Source organism: Triturus cristatus, chromosome 1_1, assembly GCF_964204655.1.
Source record: "Triturus cristatus chromosome 1_1, aTriCri1.1, whole genome shotgun sequence".
In the NCBI taxonomy this organism is placed as follows: Eukaryota; Metazoa; Chordata; class Amphibia; order Caudata; family Salamandridae; genus Triturus; species Triturus cristatus.
In genome coordinates, this window is record NC_140579.1 from 195,890,902 (window position 1) to 195,915,991 (window position 25,090).

The following is a 25,090-nucleotide window of genomic DNA, read 5'->3' on the forward strand; positions in this document are numbered from 1 at the left end:
TACAAAGACGGGCTATTAAAGGTCAAGTTCAATCAGCTGTAAACGACGCGCATGGCCAGTGAGGAAAAGCGTGTTGCCCGAAACCGGTATGGCAATCTGTGTTGGGGGAATGAACACGTTGACTCCTGCTCCCTCAATAAATGAAAGGAGAAACTTCTACTTGTGTGGCGTCTCGCATAGGGCAACTTGGATTTTGGAATTTGCAAGCGGCGTGCCTAGCCGCTGAGACGCTCTGCCGCGATAATAGCGGACCACGGCTCCGGACCCCTGTGGCCATGTGGAAGTGGCAGTTCCACTATTGCGGGACTTTTAATGCATGACGGCGTTGTTTTGTTCCTCCATGCAACCCACCAAGGGGAATGATATACATGCACACAGTTTAACAGCACCCACTGTGGAAATAACGAACTACCTTACCCAGAAGGCAACTTACCAATGAAACTACAAAGACGGGATATTAAAGGTCAAGTTCAATCAGCTGTAAACGACGCGCATGGCCAGTGAGCAAGGGCGTGTTGCCCGAAACCGGTATGGCAATCTGTGTTGGGGGAATGAACACTTTGACTCCTGCTCCCTCAATAAATGAAAGGAGAAACTTCTACTTGTGTGGCGTCTCGCATTGGGCAACTTGGATTTTGGAATTTGCAAGCGGCGTGCCTAGCCGCTGAGATGCCCTGCCGCGATAATAGCGGACCACGGTTTCGGACCCCTGGGGCCATGTGGAAGTGGCAGTTCCACTATTGCGGGACTTTTAATGCATGACGGCGTTGTTTTGTTCCTCCATGCAACCCACCAAGGGGAATGATATACATGCACGCAGTTTAAAAGCACCCACTGTGGAAATAACGAACTACCTTACCCAGAAGGCAACTTACCAATGAAAGTACAAAGACGGGATATTAAAAGTCAAGTTCAATCAGCTGTAAACGACGTGCATGGCCAGTGAGCAAGGGCGTGTTGCCCGAAACCGGTATGGCAATCTGTGTTGGGGGAATGAACACGTTGACTCCTGCTCCTTCAATAAATGAAAGGAGAAACTTCTACTTGTGTGGCGTCTCGCATTGGGCAACTTGGATTTTGGAATTTGCAAGCGGCGTGCCTAGCCGCTGAGACACTCTGCCGCTATAATAGCGGATCATGGCTCCGGACCTCTGGGGCCATGTGGAAGTGGCAGTTCCACTATTGCGGGAGTTTTAATGCATGACGGCGTTGTTTTGTTCCTCCATGCAACCCACCAAGGGAAATGATATACATGCACGCAGTTTAACAGCACCCACTGTGGAAATAACGAACTACCTTACTCAGAAGGCAACTTACCAATGAAACTACAAACACGGGATATTAAAGGTCAAGTTCAATCAGCTGTAAACGACGCGCATGGCCAGTGAGCAAGGGCGTGTTGCCCGAAACCAGTATGGCAATCTGTGTTGGGGGAATGAACACGTTGACTCCTGCTCCCTCAATAAATGAAAGGAGAAACTTCTACTTGTGTGGCGTTTTGCATTGGGCAACTTGGATTTTGGAATTTGCAAGCGGCGTGCCTAGCCGCTGAGACGCTCTGCCGCGATAATAGCGGACCATGGCTCCGGACCCCTGGGGCCATGTGGAAGTGGTAGTTCCACTATTGCGGGACTTTTAATGCATGACGGCGTTGTTTTGTTCCTCCATGCAACCCACCAAGGGGAATGATATACATGCACGCAGTTTAACAGCACCCAATTTGGAAATAACGAACTACCTTACCCAGAAGGCAACTTACCAATGAAACTACAAAGACGGGATATTAAAGGTAAAGTTCCATCAGCTGTAAACGACGCGCATGGCCAGTGAGCAAGGGCGTGTTGCCAGAAACCGGTATGGCAATCTGTGTTGGCGGAATGAACACGTTGACTCCTGCTCCCTCAATAAATGAAAGGAGAAACTTCTACTTGTGTAGCGTCTCGCATTGGGCAACTTGGATTTTGGAATTTGCAAGCGGCGTGCCTAGCCGCTGAGATGCTCTGCCGCGCGATAATAGCGGACCACGGCTCCGGAACCCTGGGGCCATGTGGAAGTGGCATTTCCACTATTGCGGGACTTTTAATGCATGACGGCATTGTTTTGTTCCTCCATGCAACCCACCAAGGGTAATGATATACATGCACGCAGTTTAACAGCACCCACTGTGGAAATAACAAACTACCTTACCCAGAAGGCAACTTACCAATGAAACTACAAAGACGGGATATTAAAGGTCAAGTTCAATCAGCTGTAAACAACGCGTATGGCGAGTGAGCAAGGGCGTGTTGCCCGAAACAGGTATGGCAATCTGTGTTGGGGGAATGAACACTTTGACTCCTGCTCCCTCAATAAATGAAAGGAGAAACTTCTACTTGTGTGGCGTCTCGCATTGGGCAACTTGGATTTTGGAATTTGCAAGCGGCGTGCCTAGCCGCTGAGATGCCCTGCCGCGATAATAGCGGACCACGGTTTCGGACCCCTGGGGCCATGTGGAAGTGGCAGTTCCACTATTGCGGGACTTTTAATGCATGACGGCGTTGTTTTGTTCCTCCATGCAACCCACCAAGGGGAATGATATACATGCACGCAGTTTAAAAGCACCCACTGTGGAAATAACGAACTACCTTACCCAGAAGGCAACTTACCAATGAAAGTACAAAGACGGGATATTAAAAGTCAAGTTCAATCAGCTGTAAACGACGTGCATGGCCAGTGAGCAAGGGCGTGTTGCCCGAAACCGGTATGGCAATCTGTGTTGGGGGAATGAACACGTTGACTCCTGCTCCTTCAATAAATGAAAGGAGAAACTTCTACTTGTGTGGCGTCTCGCATTGGGCAACTTGGATTTTGGAATTTGCAAGCGGCGTGCCTAGCCGCTGAGACACTCTGCCGCTATAATAGCGGACCATGGCTCCGGACCTCTGGGGCCATGTGGAAGTGGCAGTTCCACTATTGCGGGAGTTTTAATGCATGACGGCGTTGTTTTGTTCCTCCATGCAACCCACCAAGGGAAATGATATACATGCACGCAGTTTAACAGCACCCACTGTGGAAATAACGAACTACCTTACCCAGAAGGCAACTTACCAATGAAACTACAAACACGGGATATTAAAGGTCAAGTTCAATCAGCTGTAAACGACGCGCATGGCCAGTGAGCAAGGGCGTGTTGCCCGAAACCAGTATGGCAATCTATGTTGGGGGAATGAACACGTTGACTCCTGCTCCCTCAATAAATGAAAGGAGAAACTTCTACTTGTGTGGCGTTTTGCATTGGGCAACTTGGATTTTGGAATTTGCAAGCGGCGTGCCTAGCCGCTGAGACGCTCTGCCGCGATAATAGCGGACCATGGCTCCGGACCCCTGGGGCCATGTGGAAGTGGTAGTTCCACTATTGCGGGACTTTTAATGCATGACGGCGTTGTTTTGTTCCTCCATGCAACCCACCAAGGGGAATGATATACATGCACGCAGTTTAACAGCACCCAATTTGGAAATAACAAACTACCTTACCCAGAAGGCAACTTACCAATGAAACTACAAAGACGGGATATTAAAGGTAAAGTTCCATCAGCTGTAAACGATGCGCATGGCCAGTGAGCAAGGGCGTGTTGCCCGAAACCGGTATGGCAATCTGTGTTGGCGGAATGAACACGTTGACTCCTGCTCCCTCAATAAATGAAAGGAGAAACTTCTACTTGTGTAGCGTCTCGCATTGGGCAACTTGGATTTTGGAATTTGCAAGCGCCGTGCCTAGCCGCTGAGATGCTCTGCCGCGCGATAATAGCGGACCACGGCTCCGGAACCCTGGGGCCATGTGGAAGTGGCATTTCCACTATTGCGGGACTTTTAATGCATGACGGCATTGTTTTGTTCCTCCATGCAACCCACCAAGGGTAATGATATACATGCACGCAGTTTAACAGCACCCACTGTGGAAATAACAAACTACCTTACCCAGAAGGCAACTTACCAATGAAACTACAAAGACGGGATATTAAAGGTCAAGTTCAATCAGCTGTAAACAACGCGTATGGCGAGTGAGCAAGGGCGTGTTGCCCGAAACCGGTATGGCAATCTGTGTTGGGGGAATGAACACGTTGACTCCTGCTCCCTCAATAAATGAAAGGAGAAACTTCTACTTGTGTAGCGTCTCGCATTGGACAACTTGGATTTTGGAATTTGCAAGCGGCGTGCCTAGCCGCTGAGATGCTCTGCCGCGATAATAGCGGACCACGGCTCCGGACCCCTGGGGCCATGTGGAAGTGGCAGTTCCACTATTGCGGGACTTTTAATGCATGACGGCATTGTTTTGGTCCTCCATGCAACCCACCAAGGGGAATGATATACATGCACGCAGTTTAACAGCACCCACTGTGGAAATAACGAACTACCTTACCCACAAGGCAACTTACCAATGAAACTACAAAGACGGGATATTAAAGGTCAAGTTCAATCAGCTGTAAACGACGCGCATGGCCAGTAAGCAAGGGCGTGTTGCCCGAAACCGGTATGGCAATCTGTGTTGGGGGAATGAACACGTTGATTCCTGCTCCCTCAATAAATGAAAGGAGAAACTTCTACTTGTGTGGCGTCTCGCATTGGGCAACTTGGATTTTGGAATTTGCAAGCGGCGTGCCTAGCCGCTGAGACGCTCTGCCGCGATAATAGCGGACCACGGCTCCGGACCCCTGGGGCCATGTGGAAGTGGCAGTTCCACTATTGCGGGACTTTTAATGCATGACGGCGTTGTTTTGTTCCTCCATGCAACCCACCAAGGGGAATGACATATATGCACGCAGTTTAACAGCACCCAATTTGGAAATAACGAACTACCTTACCTAGAAGGCAACTTACCAATAAAACTACAAAGACGGGATATTAAAGGTCAAGTTCAATCAGCTGTAAACGACGCGCATGGCCAGTGAGCAAGGGCGTGTTGCCCGAAACCGGTATGGCAATCTGTGTTGGGGGAATGAACACGTTGACTCCTGCTCCCTCAATAAATGAAAGGAGAAACTTCTACTTGTGTGGCGTCTCGCATTGGGCAACTTGGATTTTGGAATTTGCAAGCGGCGTGCCTAGCCGCTGAGATGCTCTGCCGCGATAATAGCGGACCACGGCTCCGGACCCCTGGGACCATGTGGAAGTGACAGTTCCACTATTGCGGGACTTTTAATGCATGACGGCGTTGTTTTGTTCCTCCATGCAACCCACCAAGGGGAATGATATACATGCACGCAGTTTAACAGCACCCACTGTGGAAATAACGAACTACCTTACCTAGAAGGCAACTTACCAATAAAACTACAAAGACGGGATATTAAAGGTCAAGTTCAATCAGCTGTAAACAACGCGCATGGCCAGTGAGCAAGGGCGTGTTGCCCGAAACCGGTATGGCAATCTGTGTTGGCGGAATGAACACGTTGATTCCTGCTCCCTCAATAAATGAAAGGAGAAACTTCTACTTGTGTGGCGTCTCGCATTGGGCAACTTGGATTTTGGAATTTGCAAGCGGCGTGCCTAGCCGCTGAGACGCTCTGCCGCGATAATAGCGGACCACGACTCCGGACCCCTGGGGCCATGTGGAAGGGGCAGTTCCACGATTGCGGACTTTTAATGCATGACGGCGTTGTTTTGTTCCTCCATGCAACCCACCAACTGGAATGATATACATGCACGCAGTTTAACAGCACCCACTGTGCAAATAACGAACTACCTTACCCAGAACGCAACTTACCAATGAAACTACACAGACGGGATATTAAAGGTCAAGTTCAATCAGCTGTAAACGACGCACATGGCCAGTGAGCAAGGGCGTGTTGCCCGAAACCGGTATGGCAATCTGTGTTGGGGGAATGAACACGTTGACTTCTGCTCCCTCAATAAATGAAAGGAGAAACTTCTACTTGTGTGGCGTCTCGCATTGGGCAACTTGGATTTTGGAATTTGCAAGCGGCGTGCCTAGCCGCTGAGACGCTCTGCCGCGATAATAGCGGACCACGGCTCCGGACCCCTGGGGCCATGTGGAAGTGGCAGTTCCACTATTGCGGGACTTTTAATGCATGACGGCGTTGTTTTGTTCCTCCATGCAACCCACCAAGGGGAATGATATACATGCACACAGTTTAACAGCACCCACTGTGGAAATAACGAACTACCTTACCCAGAAGGCAACTTACCAATGAAACTACAAAGACGGGATATTAAAGGTCAAGTTCAATCAGCTGTAAACGACGCGCATGGCCAGTGAGCAAGGGCGTGTTGCCCAAAACCGGTATGGCAATCTGTGTTGGGGCAATGAACACTTTGACTCCTGCTACCTCAATAAATGAAAGGAGAAACTTCTACTTGTGTGGCGTCTCGCATTGGGCAACTTGGATTTTGGAATTTGCAAGCGGCGTGCCTAGCCGCTGAGATGCCCTGCCGCGATAATAGCGGACCACTGTTTCGGACCCCTGGGGCCATGTGGAAGTGGCAGTTCCACTATTGCGGGACTTTTAATGCATGACGGCGTTGTTTTGTTCCTCCATGCAACCCACCAAGGGGAATGATATACATGCACGCAGTTTAACAGCACCCACTGTGGAAATAACGAACTACCTTACCCAGAAGGCAACTTACCAATGAAAGTACAAAGACGGGATATTAAAAGTCAAGTTCAATCAGCTGTAAACGACGTGCATGGCCAGTGAGCAAGGGCGTGTTGCCCGAAACCGGTATGGCAATCTGTGTTGGGGGAATGAACACGTTGACTCCTGCTCCTTCAATAAATGAAAGGAGAAACTTCTACTTGTGTGGCGTCTCGCATTGGGCAACTTGGATTTTGGAATTTGCAAGCGGCGTGCCTAGCCGCTGAGACACTCTGCCGCTATAATAGCGGACCATGGCTCCGGACCTCTGGGGCCATGTGGAAGTGGCAGTTCCACTATTGCGGGAGTTTTAATGCATGACGGCGTTGTTTTGTTCCTCCATGCAACCCACCAAGGGAAATGATATACATGCACGCAGTTTAACAGCACCCACTGTGGAAATAACGAACTACCTTACCCAGAAGGCAACTTACCAATGAAACTACAAACACGGGATATTAAAGGTCAAGTTCAATCAGCTGTAAACGACGCGCATGGCCAGTGAGCAAGGGCGTGTTGCCCGAAACCGGTATGGCAATCTGTGTTGGCGGAATGAACACGTTGACTCCTGCTCCCTCAATAAATGAAAGGAGAAACTTCTACTTGTGTAGCGTCTCGCATTGGGCAACTTGGATTTTGGAATTTGCAAGCGGCGTGCCTAGCCGCTGAGATGCTCTGCCGCGCGATAATAGCGGACCACGGCTCCGGAACCCTGGGGCCATGTGGAAGTGGCATTTCCACTATTGCGGGACTTTTAATGCATGACGGCATTGTTTTGTTCCTCCATGCAACCCACCAAGGGTAATGATATACATGCACGCAGTTTAACAGCACCCACTGTGGAAATAACAAACTACCTTACCCAGAAGGCAACTTACCAATGAAACTACAAAGACGGGATATTAAAGGTCAAGTTCAATCAGCTGTAAACAACGCGTATGGCGAGTGAGCAAGGGCGTGTTGCCCGAAACCGGTATGGCAATCTGTGTTGGGGGAATGAACACGTTGACTCCTGCTCCCTCAATAAATGAAAGGAGAAACTTCTACTTGTGTAGCGTCTCGCATTGGACAACTTGGATTTTGGAATTTGCAAGCGGCGTGCCTAGCCGCTGAGATGCTCTGCCGCGATAATAGCGGACCACGGCTCCGGACCCCTGGGGCCATGTGGAAGTGGCAGTTCCACTATTGCGGGACTTTTAATGCATGACGGCATTGTTTTGGTCCTCCATGCAACCCACCAAGGGGAATGATATACATGCACGCAGTTTAACAGCACCCACTGTGGAAATAACGAACTACCTTACCCACAAGGCAACTTACCAATGAAACTACAAAGACGGGATATTAAAGGTCAAGTTCAATCAGCTGTAAACGACGCGCATGGCCAGTAAGCAAGGGCGTGTTGCCCGAAACCGGTATGGCAATCTGTGTTGGGGGAATGAACACGTTGATTCCTGCTCCCTCAATAAATGAAAGGAGAAACTTCTACTTGTGTGGCGTCTCGCATTGGGCAACTTGGATTTTGGAATTTGCAAGCGGCGTGCCTAGCCGCTGAGACGCTCTGCCGCGATAATAGCGGACCACGGCTCCGGACCCCTGGGGCCATGTGGAAGTGGCAGTTCCACTATTGCGGGACTTTTAATGCATGACGGCGTTGTTTTGTTCCTCCATGCAACCCACCAAGGGGAATGACATATATGCACGCAGTTTAACAGCACCCAATTTGGAAATAACGAACTACCTTACCTAGAAGGCAACTTACCAATAAAACTACAAAGACGGGATATTAAAGGTCAAGTTCAATCAGCTGTAAACAACGCGTATGGCGAGTGAGCAAGGGCGTGTTGCCCGAAACCGGTATGGCAATCTGTGTTGGCGGAATGAACACGTTGACTCCTGCTCCCTCAATAAATGAAAGGAGAAACTTCTACTTGTGTGGCGTCTCGCATTGGGCAACTTGGATTTTGGAATTTGCAAGCGGCGTGCCTAGCCGCTGAGATGCTCTGCCGCGATAATAGCGGACCACGGATCCGGACCCCTGGGACCATGTGGAAGTGGCAGTTCCACTATTGCGGGACTTTTAATGCATGACGGCGTTGTTTTGTTCCTCCATGCAACCCACCAAGGGGAATGATATACATGCACGCAGTTTAACAGTACCCACTGTGGAAATAACGAACTACCTTACCTAGAAGGCAACTTACCAATAAAACTACAAAGACGGGATATTAAAGGTCAAGTTCAATCAGCTGTAAACAACGCGCATGGCCAGTGAGCAAGGGCGTGTTGCCCGAAACCGGTATGGCAATCTGTGTTGGGGGAATGAACACGTTGACTCCTGCTCCCTCAATAAATGAAAGGAGAAACTTCTACTTGTGTGGCGTCTCGCATTGGGCAACTTGGATTTTGCAATTTGCAAGCGGCGTGCCTAGCCGCTGAGACACTCTGCCGCTATAATAGCGGACCATGGCTCCGGACCTCTGGGGCCATGTGGAAGTGGCAGTTCCACTATTGCGGGAGTTTTAATGCACGACGGCATTGTTTTGTTCCTCCATGCAACCCACCAAGGGAAATGATATACATGCACGCAGTTTAACAGCACCCACTGTGGAAATAACGAACTACCTTACCCAGAAGGCAACTTACCATTGAAACTACAAAGACGGGATATTAAAGGTCAAGTTCAATCAGCTGTAAACGACGCGCATGGCCAGTGAGCGAGGGCGTGTTGCCCGAAACCGGTATGGCAATCTGTGTTGGGGGAATGAACACGTTGACTCCTGCTCCCTCAATAAATGAAAGGAGAAACTTCTACTTGTGTGGCGTCTCGCATTGGGCAACTTGGATTTTGGAATTTGCAAGCGGCGTGCCTAGCCGCTGAGACGCTCTGCCGCGATAATAGCGGACCATGGCTCCGGACCCCTGGGGCCATGTGGAAGTGCATGACGGCGTTGTTTTGTTCCTCCATGCAACCCACCAAGGGGAATGATATTCATGCACGCAGTTTAACAGTACCCACTGTGGAAATAACGAACTACCTTACCTAGAAGGCAACTTACCAATAAAACTACAAAGACGGGATATTAAAGGTCAAGTTCAATCAGCTGTAAACAACGCGCATGGCCAGTGAGCAAGGGCGTGTTGCCCGAAACCGGTATGGCAATCTGTGTTGGGGGAATGAACACGTTGACTCCTGCTCCCTCAATAAATGAAAGGAGAAACTTCTACTTGTGTGGCGTCTCGCATTGGGCAACTTGGATTTTGCAATTTGCAAGCGGCGTGCCTAGCCGCTGAGACACTCTGCCGCTATAATAGCGGACCATGGCTCCGGACCTCTGGGGCCATGTGGAAGTGGCAGTTCCACTATTGCGGGAGTTTTAATGCACGACGGCATTGTTTTGTTCCTCCATGCAACCCACCAAGGGAAATGATATACATGCACGCAGTTTAACAGCACCCACTGTGGAAATAACGAACTACCTTACCCAGAAGGCAACTTACCATTGAAACTACAAAGACGGGATATTAAAGGTCAAGTTCAATCAGCTGTAAACGACGCGCATGGCCAGTGAGCGAGGGCGTGTTGCCCGAAACCGGTATGGCAATCTGTGTTGGGGGAATGAACACGTTGACTCCTGCTCCCTCAATAAATGAATGGAGAAACTTCTACTTGTGTGGCGTCTCGCATTGGGCAACTTGGATTTTGGAATTTGCAAGCGGCGTGCCTAGCCGCTGAGACGCTCTGCCGCGATAATAGCGGACCATGGCTCCGGACCCCTGGGGCCATGTGGAAGTGCATGACGGCGTTGTTTTGTTCCTCCATGCAACCCACCAAGGGGAATGATATTCATGCACGCAGTTTAACAGCACCCAATTTGGAAATAACGAACTACCTTACCTAGAAGGCAACTTACCAATAAAACTACAAAGACGGGATATTAAAGGTCAAGTTCAATCAGCTGTAAACAACGCGCATGGCCAGTGAGCAAGGGCGTGTTGCCCGAAACCGGTATGGCAATCTGTGTTGGGGGAATGAACACGTTGACTCCTGCTCCCTCAATAAATGAAAGGAGAAACTTCTACTTGTGTGGCGTCTCGCATTGGGCAACTTGGATTTTGCAATTTGCAAGCGGCGTGCCTAGCCGCTGAGACACTCTGCCGCTATAATAGCGGACCATGGCTCCGGACCTCTGGGGCCATGTGGAAGTGGCAGTTCCACTATTGCGGGAGTTTTAATGCACGACGGCATTGTTTTGTTCCTCCATGCAACCCACCAAGGGAAATGATATACATGCACGCAGTTTAACAGCACCCACTGTGGAAATAACGAACTACCTTACCCAGAAGGCAACTTACCATTGAAACTACAAAGACGGGATATTAAAGGTCAAGTTCAATCAGCTGTAAACGACGCGCATGGCCAGTGAGCGAGGGCGTGTTGCCCGAAACCGGTATGGCAATCTGTGTTGGGGGAATGAACACGTTGACTCCTGCTCCCTCAATAAATGAAAGGAGAAACTTCTACTTGTGTGGCGTCTCGCATTGGGCAACTTGGATTTTGGAATTTGCAAGCGGCGTGCCTAGCCGCTGAGACGCTCTGCCGCGATAATAGCGGACCATGGCTCCGGACCCCTGGGGCCATGTGGAAGTGCATGACGGCGTTGTTTTGTTCCTCCATGCAACCCACCAAGGGGAATGATATTCATGCACGCAGTTTAACAGCACCCAATTTGGAAATAACGAACTACCTTACCCAGAAGGCAACTTACCAATGAAACTACAAAGACGGGATGTGAAAGGTAAAGTTCCATCAGCTGTAAACGACGCGCATGGCCAGTGAGCAAGGGCGTGTTGCCCGAAACCGGTATGGCAATCTGTGTTGGGGGAATGAACACGTTGACTCCTGCTCCCTCAATAAATGAAAGGAGAAACTTCTACTTGTGTGGCGTCTCGCATTGGGCAACTTGGATTTTGGAATTTGCAAGCGGCGTGCCTAGCCGCTGAGATGCTCTCCCGCGATAATAGCGGACCACGGCTCCAGACCCCTGGGACCATGTGGAAGTGGCAATTCCACTATTGCGGGACTTTTAATGCATGACGGCGTTGTTTTGTTCCTCCATGCAACCCACCAAGGGGAATGATATACATGCACGCAGTTTAACAGCACCCACTGTGGAAATAACGAACTACCTTACCTAGAAGGCAACTTACCAATAAAACTACAAAGACGGGATATTAAAGGTCAAGTTCAATCAGCTGTAAACAACGCGCATGGCCAGTGAGCAAGGGCGTGTTGCCCGAAACCGGTATGGCAATCTGTGTTGGGGGAATGAACACGTTGATTCCTGCTCCCTCAATAAATGAAAGGAGAAACTTCTACTTGTGTGGCGGCTCGCATTGGGCAACTTGGATTTTGGAATTTGCAAGCGGCGTGCCTAGCCGCTGAGACGCTCTGCCGCGATAATAGCGGACCACGGCTCCGGACCCCTGGGGCCATGTGGAAGTGGCAGTTCCACTATTGCGGGACTTTTAATGCATGACGGCGTTGTTTTGTTCCTCCATGCAACCCACCAAGGGGAATGATATACATGCACGCAGTTTAACAGCACCCAATTTGGAAATAACGAACTACCTTACCCAGAAGGCAACTTACCAATGAAACTACAAAGACGGGATATTAAAGGTAAAGTTCAATCAGCTGTAAACGACGCGCATGGCCAGTGAGCAAGGGCGTGTTGCCCGAAACCGGTATGGCAATCTGTGTTGGGGGAATGAACACGTTGACTCCTGCTCCCTCAATAAATGAAAGGAGAAACTTCTACTTGTGTGGCGTCTCGCATTGGGCAACTTGGATTTTGGAGTTTGCAAGCGGCGTGCCTAGCCGCTGAGATGCTCTGCCGCGATAATAGCGGACCACGGCTCCGGACCCCTGGGACCATGTGGAAGTGGCAGTTCCACTATTGCGGGACTTTTAATGCATGACGGCGTTGTTTTGTTCCTCCATGCAACCCACCAAGGGGAATGATATACATGCACGCAGTTTAACAGCACCCACTGTGGAAATAACGAACTACCTTACCTAGAAGGCAACTTACCAATAAAACTACAAAGACGGGATATTAAAGGTCAAGTTCAATCAGCTGTACACAACGCGCATGGCCAGTGAGCAAGGGCGTGTTGCCCGAAACCGGTATGGCAATCTGTGTTGGGGGAATGAACACGTTGATTCCTGCTCCCTCAATAAATGAAAGGAGAAACTTCTACTTGTGTGGCGTCTCGCATTGGGCAACTTGGATTTTGGAATTTGCAAGCGGCGTGCCTAGCCGCTGAGACGCTCTGCCGCGATAATAGCGGACCACGGCTCCGGACCCCTGGGGCCATGTGGAAGGGGCAGTTCCACGATTGCGGACTTTTAATGCATGACGGCGTTGTTTTGTTCCTCCATGCAACCCACCAACTGGAATGATATACATGCACGCAGTTTAACAGCACCCACTGTGGAAATAACGAACTACCTTACCCAGAAGGCAACTTACCAATGAAACTACAAAGACGGGATATTAAAGGTCAAGTTCAATCAGCTGTAAACGACGCGCATGGCCAGTGAGCAAGGGCGTGTTGCCCGAAACCGGTATGGCAATCTGTGTTGGGGGAATGAACACGTTGACTTCTGCTCCCTCAATAAATGAAAGGAGAAACTTCTACTTGTGTGGCGTCTCGCATTGGGCAACTTGGATTTTGGAATTTGCAAGCGGCGTGCCTAGCCGCTGAGACGCTCTGCCGCGATAATAGCGGACCACGGCTCCGGACCCCTGGGGCCATGTGGAAGTGGCAGTTCCACGATTGCGGACTTTTAATGCATGACGGCGTTGTTTTGTTCCTCCATGCAACCCACCAAGGGGAATGATATACATGCACGCAGTTTAACAGCACCCACTGTGGAAATAACGAACTACCTTACCTAGAAGGCAACTTACCAATAAAACTACAAAGACGGGATATTAAAGGTCAAGTTCAATCAGCTGTAAACAACGCGCATGGCCAGTGAGCAAGGGCGTGTTGCCCGAAACCGGTATGGCATCTGTGTTGGGGAAATGAACACGTTGATTCCTGCTCCCTCAATAAATGAAAGGAGAAACTTCTACTTGTGTGGCGGCTCGCATTGGGCAACTTGGATTTTGGAATTTGCAAGCGGCGTGCCTAGCCGCTGAGACGCTCTGCCGCGATAATTGCGGACCACGGCTCCGGACCCCTGGGGCCATGTGGAAGTGGCAGTTCCACTATTGCGGGACTTTTAATGCATGACGGCGTTGTTTTGTTCCTCCATGCAACCCACCAAGGGGAATGATATACATGCACGCAGTTTAACAGCACCCAATTTGGAAATAACGAACTACCTTACCCAGAAGGCAACTTACCAATGAAACTACAAAGACGGGATATTAAAGGTAAAGTTCAATCAGCTGTAAACGACGCGCATGGCCAGTGAGCAAGGGCCTGTTGCCCGAAACCGGTATGGCAATCTGTGTTGGGGGAATGAACACGTTGACTCCTGCTCCCTCAATAAATGAAAGGAGAAACTTCTACTTGTGTGGCATCTCGCATTGGGCAACTTGGATTTTGGAGTTTGCAAGCGGCGTGCCTAGCCGCTGAGATGCTCTGCCACGATAATAGCGGACCACGGCTCCGGACCCCTGGGACCATGTGGAAGTGGCAGTTCCACTATTGCGGGACTTTTAATGCATGACGGCGTTGTTTTGTTCCTCCATGCAACCCACCAAGGGGAATGATATACATGCACGCAGTTTAACAGCACCCACTGGGGAAATAACGAACTACCTTACCTAGAAGGCAACTTACCAATAAAACTACAAAGACGGGATATTAAAGGTCAAGTTCAATCAGCTGTAAACAACGCGCATGGCCAGTGAGCAAGGGCGTGTTGCCCGAAACCGGTATGGCAATCTGTGTTGGGGGAATGAACACGTTGATTCCTGCTCCCTCAATAAATGAAAGGAGAAACTTCTACTTGTGTGGCGTCTCGCATTGGGCAACTTGGATTTTGGAATTTGCAAGCGGCGTGCCTAGCCGCTGAGACGCTCTGCCGCGATAATAGCGGACCACGGCTCCGGACCCCTGGGGCCATGTGGAAGGGGCAGTTCCACGATTGCGGACTTTTAATGCATGACGGCGTTGTTTTGTTCCTCCATGCAACCCACCAACTGGAATGATATACATGCACGCAGTTTAACAGCACCCACTGTGGAAATAACGAACTACCTTACCCAGAAGGCAACTTACCAATGAAACTACAAAGACGGGATATTAAAGGTCAAGTTCAATCAGCTGTAAATGACGCGCATGGCCAGTGAGCAAGGGCGTGTTGCCCGAAACCGGTATGGCAATCTGTGTTGGGGGAATGAACACGTTGACTTCTGCTCCCTCAATAAATGAAAGGAGAAACTTCTACTTGTGTGGCGTCTCGCATTGGGCAACTTGGATTTTGGAATTTGCAAGCGGCGTGCCTAGCCGCTGAGACGCTCTGCCGCGATAATAGCGGACCACGGCTCCGGACCCCTGGGGCCATGTGGAAGGGGCAGTTCCACGATTGCGGACTTTTAATGCATGACGGCGTTGTTTTGTTCCTCCATGCAACCCACCAACTGGAATGATATACATGCACGCAGTTTAACAGCACCCACTGTGGAAATAACGAACTACCTTACCCAGAAGGCAACTTACCAATGAAACTACAAAGACGGGATATTAAAGGTCAAGTTCAATCAGCTGTAAACGACGCGCATGGCCAGTGAGCAAGGGCGTGTTGCCCGAAACCGGTATGGCAATCTGTGTTGGGGGAATGAACACGTTGACTTCTGCTCCCTCAATAAATGAAAGGAGAAACTTCTACTTGTGTGGCGTCTCGCATTGGGCAACTTGGATTTTGGAATTTGCAAGCGGCGTGCCTAGCAGCTGAGATGCTCTGCCGCGATAATAGCGGACCACGGCTCCGGACCCCTGGGGCCATGTGGAAGTGGCAGTTCCACTATTGCGGGACTTTTAATGCATGACGGCGTTGTTTTGTTCCTCCATGCAACCCACCAAGGGGAATGATATACATGCACGCAGTTTAACAGCACCCACTGTGGAAATAACGAACTACCTTACCTAGAAGGCAACTTACCAATAAAACTACAAAGACAGGATATTAAAGGTCAAGTTCAATCAGCTGTAAACAACGCGCATGGCCAGTGAGCAAGGGCGTGTTGCCCGAAACCGGTATGGCAATCTGTGTTGGGGGAATGAACACGTTGATTCCTGCTCCCTCAATAAATGAAAGGAGAAACTTCTACTTGTGTGGCGGCTCGCATTGGGCAACTTGGATTTTGGAACTTGCAAGCGGCGTGCCTAGCCGCTGAGACGCTCTGCCGCGATAATTGCGGACCACGGCTCCGGACCCCTGGGGCCATGTGGAAGTGGCAGTTCCACTATTGCGGGACTTTTAATGCATGACGGCGTTGTTTTGTTCCTCCATGCAACCCACCAAGGGGAATGATATACATGCACGCAGTTTAACAGCACCCAATTTGGAAATAACGAACTACCTTACCCAGAAGGCAACTTACCAATGAAACTACAAAGACGGGATATTAAAGGTAAAGTTCAATCAGCTGTAAACGACGCGCATGGCCAGTGAGCAAGGGCCTGTTGCCCGAAACCGGTATGGCAATCTGTGTTGGGGGAATGAACACGTTGACTCCTGCTCCCTCAATAAATGAAAGGAGAAACTTCTACTTGTGTGGCATCTCGCATTGGGCAACTTGGATTTTGGAGTTTGCAAGCGGCGTGCCTAGCCGCTGAGATGCTCTGCCACGATAATAGCGGACCACGGCTCCGGACCCCTGGGACCATGTGGAAGTGGCAGTTCCACTATTGCGGGACTTTTAATGCATGACGGCGTTGTTTTGTTCCTCCATGCAACCCACCAAGGGGAATGATATACATGCACGCAGTTTAACAGCACCCACTGTGGAAATAACGAACTACCTTACCTAGAAGGAAACTTACCAATAAAACTACAAAGACGGGATATTAAAGGTCAAGTTCAATCAGCTGTAAACAACGCGCATGGCCAGTGAGCAAGGGCGTGTTGCCCGAAACCGGTATGGCAATCTGTGTTGGGGGAATGAACACGTTGATTCCTGCTCCCTCAATAAATGAAAGGAGAAACTTCTACTTGTGTGGCGTCTCGCATTGGGCAACTTGGATTTTGGAATTTGCAAGCGGCGTGCCTAGCCGCTGAGACGCTCTGCCGCGATAATAGCGGACCACGGCTCCGGACCCCTGGGGCCATGTGGAAGGGGCAGTTCCACGATTGCGGACTTTTAATGCATGACGGTGTTGTTTTGTTCCTCCATGCAACCCACCAACTGGAATGATATACATGCACGCAGTTTAACAGCACCCACTGTGGAAATAACGAACTACCTTACCCAGAAGGCAACTTACCAATGAAACTACAAAGACGGGATATTAAAGGTCAAGTTCAATCAGCTGTAAACGACGCGCATGGCCAGTGAGCAAGGGCGTGTTGCCCGAAACCGGTATGGCAATCTGTGTTGGGGGAATGAACACGTTGACTTCTGCTCCCTCAATAAATGAAAGGAGAAACTTCTACTTGTGTGGCGTCTCGCATTGGGCAACTTGGATTTTGGAATTTGCAAGCGGCGTGCCTAGCCGCTGAGACGCTCTGCCGCAATAATAGCAGACCACGGCTCCGGACCCCTGGGGCCATGTGGAAGTGGCAGTTCCACTATTGCGGGACTTTTAATGCATGACGGCGTTGTTTTGTTCCTCCATGCAACCCACCAAGGGGAATGATATACATGCACACAGTTTAACAGCACCCACTGTGGAAATAACGAACTACCTTACCCAGAAGGCAACTTACCAATGAAACTACAAAGACGGGATATTAAAGGTCAAGTTCAATCAGCTGTAAACAACGCGCATGGCCAGTGAGGAAAAGCGTGTTGCCCGAAACCTGTATGGCAATCTGTGTTGGGGGAATGAACACGTTGACTCCTGCTCCCTCAATAAATGAAAGGAGAAACTTCTACTTGTGTGGCGTCTCGCATTGGGCAACTTGGATTTTGGAATTTGCAAGCGGCGTGCCTAGCTGCTGAGACGCTCTGCCGCGATAATAGTGGACCACGGCTCCGGACCCCTGAGGCCATGTGGAAGTGGCAGTTCCACTATTGCGGGACTTTTAATGCATGGCGGCGTTGTTTTGTTCCTCCATGCAACCCACCAAGGGGAATGATATACATGCACGCAGTTTAACAGCACCCACTGTGAAAATAACAAACTATCTTACCCAGAAGGCAACTTACCAATGAAACTACAAAGACGGGATATTAGAGGTCAAGTTCAATCAGCTGTAAACGACGCGCATGGCCAGTGAGCAAGGGCGTGTTGCCCGAAACCGGTATGGCAATCTGTGTTGGGAGAATGAACACGTTGACTCCTGCTCCCTCAATAAATGAAAGGAAAAACTTCTACTTGTGTGGCGTCTCGCATTGGGCAACTTGGATTTTGGAATTTGCAAGCGGCTTGCCTAGCCGCTGAGACGCTCTGCCGCGATAATAGCGGACCATGGCTCCGGACCCCTGGGGCCATGTGGAAGTGGTAGTTCCACTATTGCGGGACTTTTAATGCATGACGGCGTTGTTTTGTTCCTCCATGCAACCCACCAAGGGGAATGATATACATGCACGCAGTTTAACAGCACCCACTGTGGAAATAATGGACTACCTTACCTAGAAGGCAACTTACCAATGAAACTACAAAGACGGGATATTAAAGGTCAAGTTCAATCAGCTGTAAACAACGCGCATGGCCAGTGAGCAAGGGCGTGTTGCCCGAAACCGGTATGGCAATCTGTGTTGGGGGAATGAACACGTTGACTCCTGCTCCCTCAATAAATGAAAGGAGAAACTTCTACTTGTGTGGCGTCTCGCATTGGGCAACTTGGATTATGGAATTTGCAAGCGGCATGCCTAGCCGCTGACACGCTCTGCCGCGATAATAGCGGACTACGGCTCCGGACCCTTGGGGCCATGTGGAAGTGGCACTTCCACTATTGCGGGACTTTTAATGCATGACGGCGTTGTTTTGTTCCTCCATGCAACCCACCAACTGGAATGATATACATGCACGCAGTTTAACAGCACCCACTGTGGAAATAACGAACTACCTTACCCAGAAGGCAACTTACCAATGAAACTACAAAGACGGGATATTAAAGGTCAAGTTCAATCAGCTGTAAACGACGCGCATGGCCAGTGAGCAAGGGCGTGTTGCCCGAAACCGGTATGGCAATCTGTGTTGGGGGAATGAACACGTTGACTTCTGCTCCCTCAATAAATGAAAGGAGAAACTTCTACTTGTGTGGCGTCTCGCATTGGGCAACTTGGATTTTGGAATTTGCAAGCGGCGTGCCTAGCAGCTGAGATGCTCTGCCGCGATAATAGCGGACCACGGCTCCGGACCCCTGGGGCCATGTGGAAGTGGCAGTTCCACTATTGCGGGACTTTTAATGCATGACGGCGTTGTTTTGTTCCTCCATGCAACCCACCAAGGGGAATGATATACATGCACGCAGTTTAACAGCACCCACTGTGGAAATAACGAACTACCTTACCTAGAAGGCAACTTACCAATAAAACTACAAAGACAGGATATTAAAGGTCAAGTTCAATCAGCTGTAAACAACGCGCATGGCCAGTGAGCAAGGGCGTGTTGCCCGAAACCGGTATGGCAATCTGTGTTGGGGGAATGAACACGTTGATTCCTGCTCCCTCAATAAATGAAAGGAGAAACTTCTACTTGTGTGGCGGCTCGCATTGGGCAACTTGGATTTTGGAACTTGCAAGCGGCGTGCCTAGCCGCTGAGACGCTCTGCCGCGATAATTGCGGACCACGGCTCCGGACCCCTGGGGCCATGTGGAAGTGGCAGTTCCACTATTGCGGGACTTTTAATGCATGACGGCGTTGTTTTGTTCCTCCATGCAACCCACCAAGGGGAATGATATACATGCACGCAGTTTAACAGCACCCAATTTGGAAATAACGAACTACCTTACCCAGAAGGCAACTTACCAATGAAACTACAAAGACGGGATATTAAAGGTAAAGTTCAATCAGCTGTAAACGACGCGCATGGCCAGTGAGCAAGGGCCTGTTGCCCGAAACCGGTATGGCAATCTGTGTTGGGGGAATGAACACGTTGACTCCTGCTCCCTCAATAAATGAAAGGAGAAACTTCTACTTGTGTGGCATCTCGCATTGGGCAACTTGGATTTTGGAGTTTGCAAGCGGCGTGCCTAGCCGCTGAGATGCTCTGCCACGATAATAGCGGACCACGGCTCCGGACCCCTGGGACCATGTGGAAGTGGCAGTTCCACTATTGCGGGACTTTTAATGCATGACGGCGTTGTTTTGTTCCTCCATGCAACCCACCAAGGGGAATGATATACATGCACGCAGTTTAACAGCACCCACTGTGGAAATAACGAACTACCTTACCTAGAAGGAAACTTACCAATAAAACTACAAAGACGGGATATTAAAGGTCAAGTTCAATCAGCTGTAAACAACGCGCATGGCCAGTGAGCAAGGGCGTGTTGCCCGAAACCGGTATGGCAATCTGTGTTGGGGGAATGAACACGTTGATTCCTGCTCCCTCAATAAATGAAAGGAGAAACTTCTACTTGTGTGGCGTCTCGCATTGGGCAACTTGGATTTTGGAATTTGCAAGCGGCGTGCCTAGCCGCTGAGACGCTCTGCCGCGATAATAGCGGACCACGGCTCCGGACCCCTGGGGCCATGTGGAAGGGGCAGTTCCACGATTGCGGACTTTTAATGCATGACGGTGTTGTTTTGTTCCTCCATGCAACCCACCAACTGGAATGATATACATGCACGCAGTTTAACAGCACCCACTGTGGAAATAACGAACTACCTTACCCAGAAGGCAACTTACCAATGAAACTACAAAGACGGGATATTAAAGGTCAAGTTCAATCAGCTGTAAACGACGCGCATGGCCAGTGAGCAAGGGCGTGTTGCCCGAAACCGGTATGGCAATCTGTGTTGGGGGAATGAACACGTTGACTTCTGCTCCCTCAATAAATGAAAGGAGAAACTTCTACTTGTGTGGCGTCTCGCATTGGGCAACTTGGATTTTGGAATTTGCAAGCGGCGTGCCTAGCCGCTGAGACGCTCTGCCGCAATAATAGCAGACCACGGCTCCGGACCCCTGGGGCCATGTGGAAGTGGCAGTTCCACTATTGCGGGACTTTTAATGCATGACGGCGTTGTTTTGTTCCTCCATGCAACCCACCAAGGGGAATGATATACATGCACACAGTTTAACAGCACCCACTGTGGAAATAACGAACTACCTTACCCAGAAGGCAACTTACCAATGAAACTACAAAGACGGGATATTAAAGGTCAAGTTCAATCAGCTGTAAACAACGCGCATGGCCAGTGAGGAAAAGCGTGTTGCCCGAAACCTGTATGGCAATCTGTGTTGGGGGAATGAACACGTTGACTCCTGCTCCCTCAATAAATGAAAGGAGAAACTTCTACTTGTGTGGCGTCTCGCATTGGGCAACTTGGATTTTGGAATTTGCAAGCGGCGTGCCTAGCTGCTGAGACGCTCTGCCGCGATAATAGTGGACCACGGCTCCGGACCCCTGAGGCCATGTGGAAGTGGCAGTTCCACTATTGCGGGACTTTTAATGCATGGCGGCGTTGTTTTGTTCCTCCATGCAACCCACCAAGGGGAATGATATACATGCACGCAGTTTAACAGCACCCACTGTGAAAATAACAAACTATCTTACCCAGAAGGCAACTTACCAATGAAACTACAAAGACGGGATATTAGAGGTCAAGTTCAATCAGCTGTAAACGACGCGCATGGCCAGTGAGCAAGGGCGTGTTGCCCGAAACCGGTATGGCAATCTGTGTTGGGAGAATGAACACGTTGACTCCTGCTCCCTCAATAAATGAAAGGAAAAACTTCTACTTGTGTGGCGTCTCGCATTGGGCAACTTGGATTTTGGAATTTGCAAGCGGCTTGCCTAGCCGCTGAGACGCTCTGCCGCGATAATAGCGGACCATGGCTCCGGACCCCTGGGGCCATGTGGAAGTGGTAGTTCCACTATTGCGGGACTTTTAATGCATGACGGCGTTGTTTTGTTCCTCCATGCAACCCACCAAGGGGAATGATATACATGCACGCAGTTTAACAGCACCCACTGTGGAAATAATGGACTACCTTACCTAGAAGGCAACTTACCAATGAAACTACAAAGACGGGATATTAAAGGTCAAGTTCAATCAGCTGTAAACAACGCGCATGGCCAGTGAGCAAGGGCGTGTTGCCCGAAACCGGTATGGCAATCTGTGTTGGGGGAATGAACACGTTGACTCCTGCTCCCTCAATAAATGAAAGGAGAAACTTCTACTTGTGTGGCGTCTCGCATTGGGCAACTTGGATTATGGAATTTGCAAGCGGCATGCCTAGCCGCTGACACGCTCTGCCGCGATAATAGCGGACTACGGCTCCGGACCCTTGGGGCCATGTGGAAGTGGCACTTCCACTATTGCGGGACTTTTAATGCATGACGGCGTTGTTTTGTTCCTCCATGCAACCCACCAAGGGGAATGATATACATGCACGCAGTTTAACAGCACCCACTGTGGAAATAACGAACTACCTTACCCAGAAGGCAACTTACCAATGAAACTACAAAGACGGGATATTAAAGGTCAAGTTCAATCAGCTATAAACGACGCGCATGCCAGTGAGCAAGGGCGTGTTGCCCGAAACCGGTATGGCAATCTGTGTTGGGGGAATGAACACGTTGACTCCTGCTCCCTCAAAAAATGAAAGGAGAAACTTCTACTTGTGTAGCATCTCGCATTGGGCAACTTGGATTTTGGAATTTTCAAGCGGCGTGCCTAGCCGCTGAGATGCTCTGCCGCGATAATAGCAGACCACGGCTCCGGACCCCTAGGGCCATGTGGAAGTGGCAGTTCCACTATTGCGGGACTTTTAATGCATGACGGCGTTGTTTTGTTCCTCCATGCAACCCACCAAGGGGAATGATAAACATGCACGCAGTTTAACAGCACCCACTGTGGACATAACAAACTACCTTACCCACAAGGCAACTTACCAATGAAACTACAAAGACGGGATATTAAAGGTAAAGTTCAATCAGCTGTAAACGACGCGCATGGCCAGTGAGCAAGGGCGTGTTGCCCGAAACCGGTATGGCAATCTGTGTTGGGGGAATGAACACGTTGACTCCTGCTCCCTCAATAAATGAAAGGAGAAACTTCTACTTGTGTGGCGTCTCGCATTGGGCAACTTGGATTTTGCAAGCGGCGTGCCTAGCCGCTGAGACGCTCTGCCGCGATAATAGCGGACCACGACTCCGGACCCCTGGGGCCATGTGGAAGTGGGAGTTCCACTATTGCGGGACTTTTAATGCATGACGCCGTTGTTTTGTTCCTCCATGCAACCCACCAAGGGGAATGATATACATGCACGCAGTTTAACAGCACCCACTGTGGAAATAACGGACTACCTTACCCAGAAGGCAACTTACCAATGAAACTACAAAGACGGGATATTAAATGTCAAGTTCAATCAGCTGTAAACGACGCGCATGGCCAGTGAGCAAGGGCGTGTTGCCCGAAACCGGTATGGCAATCTGTGTTGGGGGAATGAACACTTTGACTCCTGCTCCCTCAATAAATGAAAGGAGAAACTTCTACTTGTGTGGCGTCTCGCATTGGGCAACTTGGATTTTGGAATTTGCAAGCGGCGTGCCTAGCCGCTGAGACGCTCTGCCGCGATAATAGCAGACCACGGCTCCGGACCCCTGGGGCCATGTGGAAGTGGCAGTTCCACTATTGCGGGACTTTTAATGCATGACGCCGTTGTTTTGTTCCTCCATGCAACCCACCAAGGGGAATGATATACATGCACGCAGTTTAACAGCACCCAATTTGGAAATAACGAACTACCTTACCCAGAAGGCAACTTACCAATGAAACTACAAAGACGGGATATTAAAGGTAAAGTTCAATCAGCTGTAAACGACGCGCATGGCCAGTGAGCAAGGGCGTGTTGCCCGAAACCGGTATGGCAATCTGTGTTGGGGAAATGAACACGTTGACTCCTGCTCCCTCAATAAATGAAAGGAGAAACTTCTACTTGTGTGGCGTCTCGCATTGGGCAACTTGGATTTTGGAGTTTGCAAGCGGCGTGCCTAGCCGCTGAGATGCTCTGCCACGATAATAGCGGACCACGGCTCCGGACCCCTGGGACCATGTGGAAGTGGCAGTTCCACTATTGCGGGACTTTTAATGCATGACGGCATTGTTTTGTTCCTCCATGCAACCCACCAAGGGGAATGATATACATGCACGCAGTTTAACAGCACCCACTGTGGAAATAACGAACTACCTTACCTAGAAGGCAACTTACCAATAAAACTACAAAGACGGGATATTAAAGGTCAAGTTCAATCAGCTGTAACCAACGCGCATGGCCAGTGAGCAAGGGCGTGTTGCCCGAAACCGGTATGGCAATCTGTGTTGGGGGAATGAACACGTTGATTCCTGCTCCCTCAATAAATGAAAGGAGAAACTTCTACTTGTGTGGCGTCTCGCATTGGGCAACTTGGATTTTGGAATTTGCAAGCGGCGTGCCTAGCCGCTGAGACGCTCTGCCGCGATAATAGCGGACCACGGCTCCGGACCCCTGGGGCCATGTGGAAGGGGCAGTTCCACGATTGCGGACTTTTAATGCATGATGGCGTTGTTTTGTTCCTCCATGCAACCCACCAACTGGAATGATATACATGCACGCAGTTTAACAGCACCCACTGTGGAAATAACGAACTACCTTACCCAGAAGGCAACTTACCAATGAAACTACAAAGACGGGATATTAAAGGTCAAGTTCAATCAGCTGTAAACGACGCGCATGGCCAGTGAGGAAAAGCGTGTTGCCCGAAACCGGTATGGCAATCTGTGTTGGGGGAATGAACACGGTGACTCCTGCTTCCTCAATAAATGAAAGGAGAAACTTCTACTTGTGTGGCGTCTCGCATTGGGCAACTTGGATTTTGGAATTTGCAAGCGGCGTGCCTAGCCACTGAGACGCTCTGCCGCGATAATAGTGGACCACGGCTCCGGACCCCTGAGGCCATGTGGAAGTGGCAGTTCCACTATTGCGGGACTTTTAATGCATGACGGCGTTGTTTTGTTCCTCCATGCAACCCACCAAGGGGAATGATATACATGCACGCAGTTTAACAGCACCCACTGTGAAAATAACGAACTACCTTACCCAGAAGGCAACTTACCAA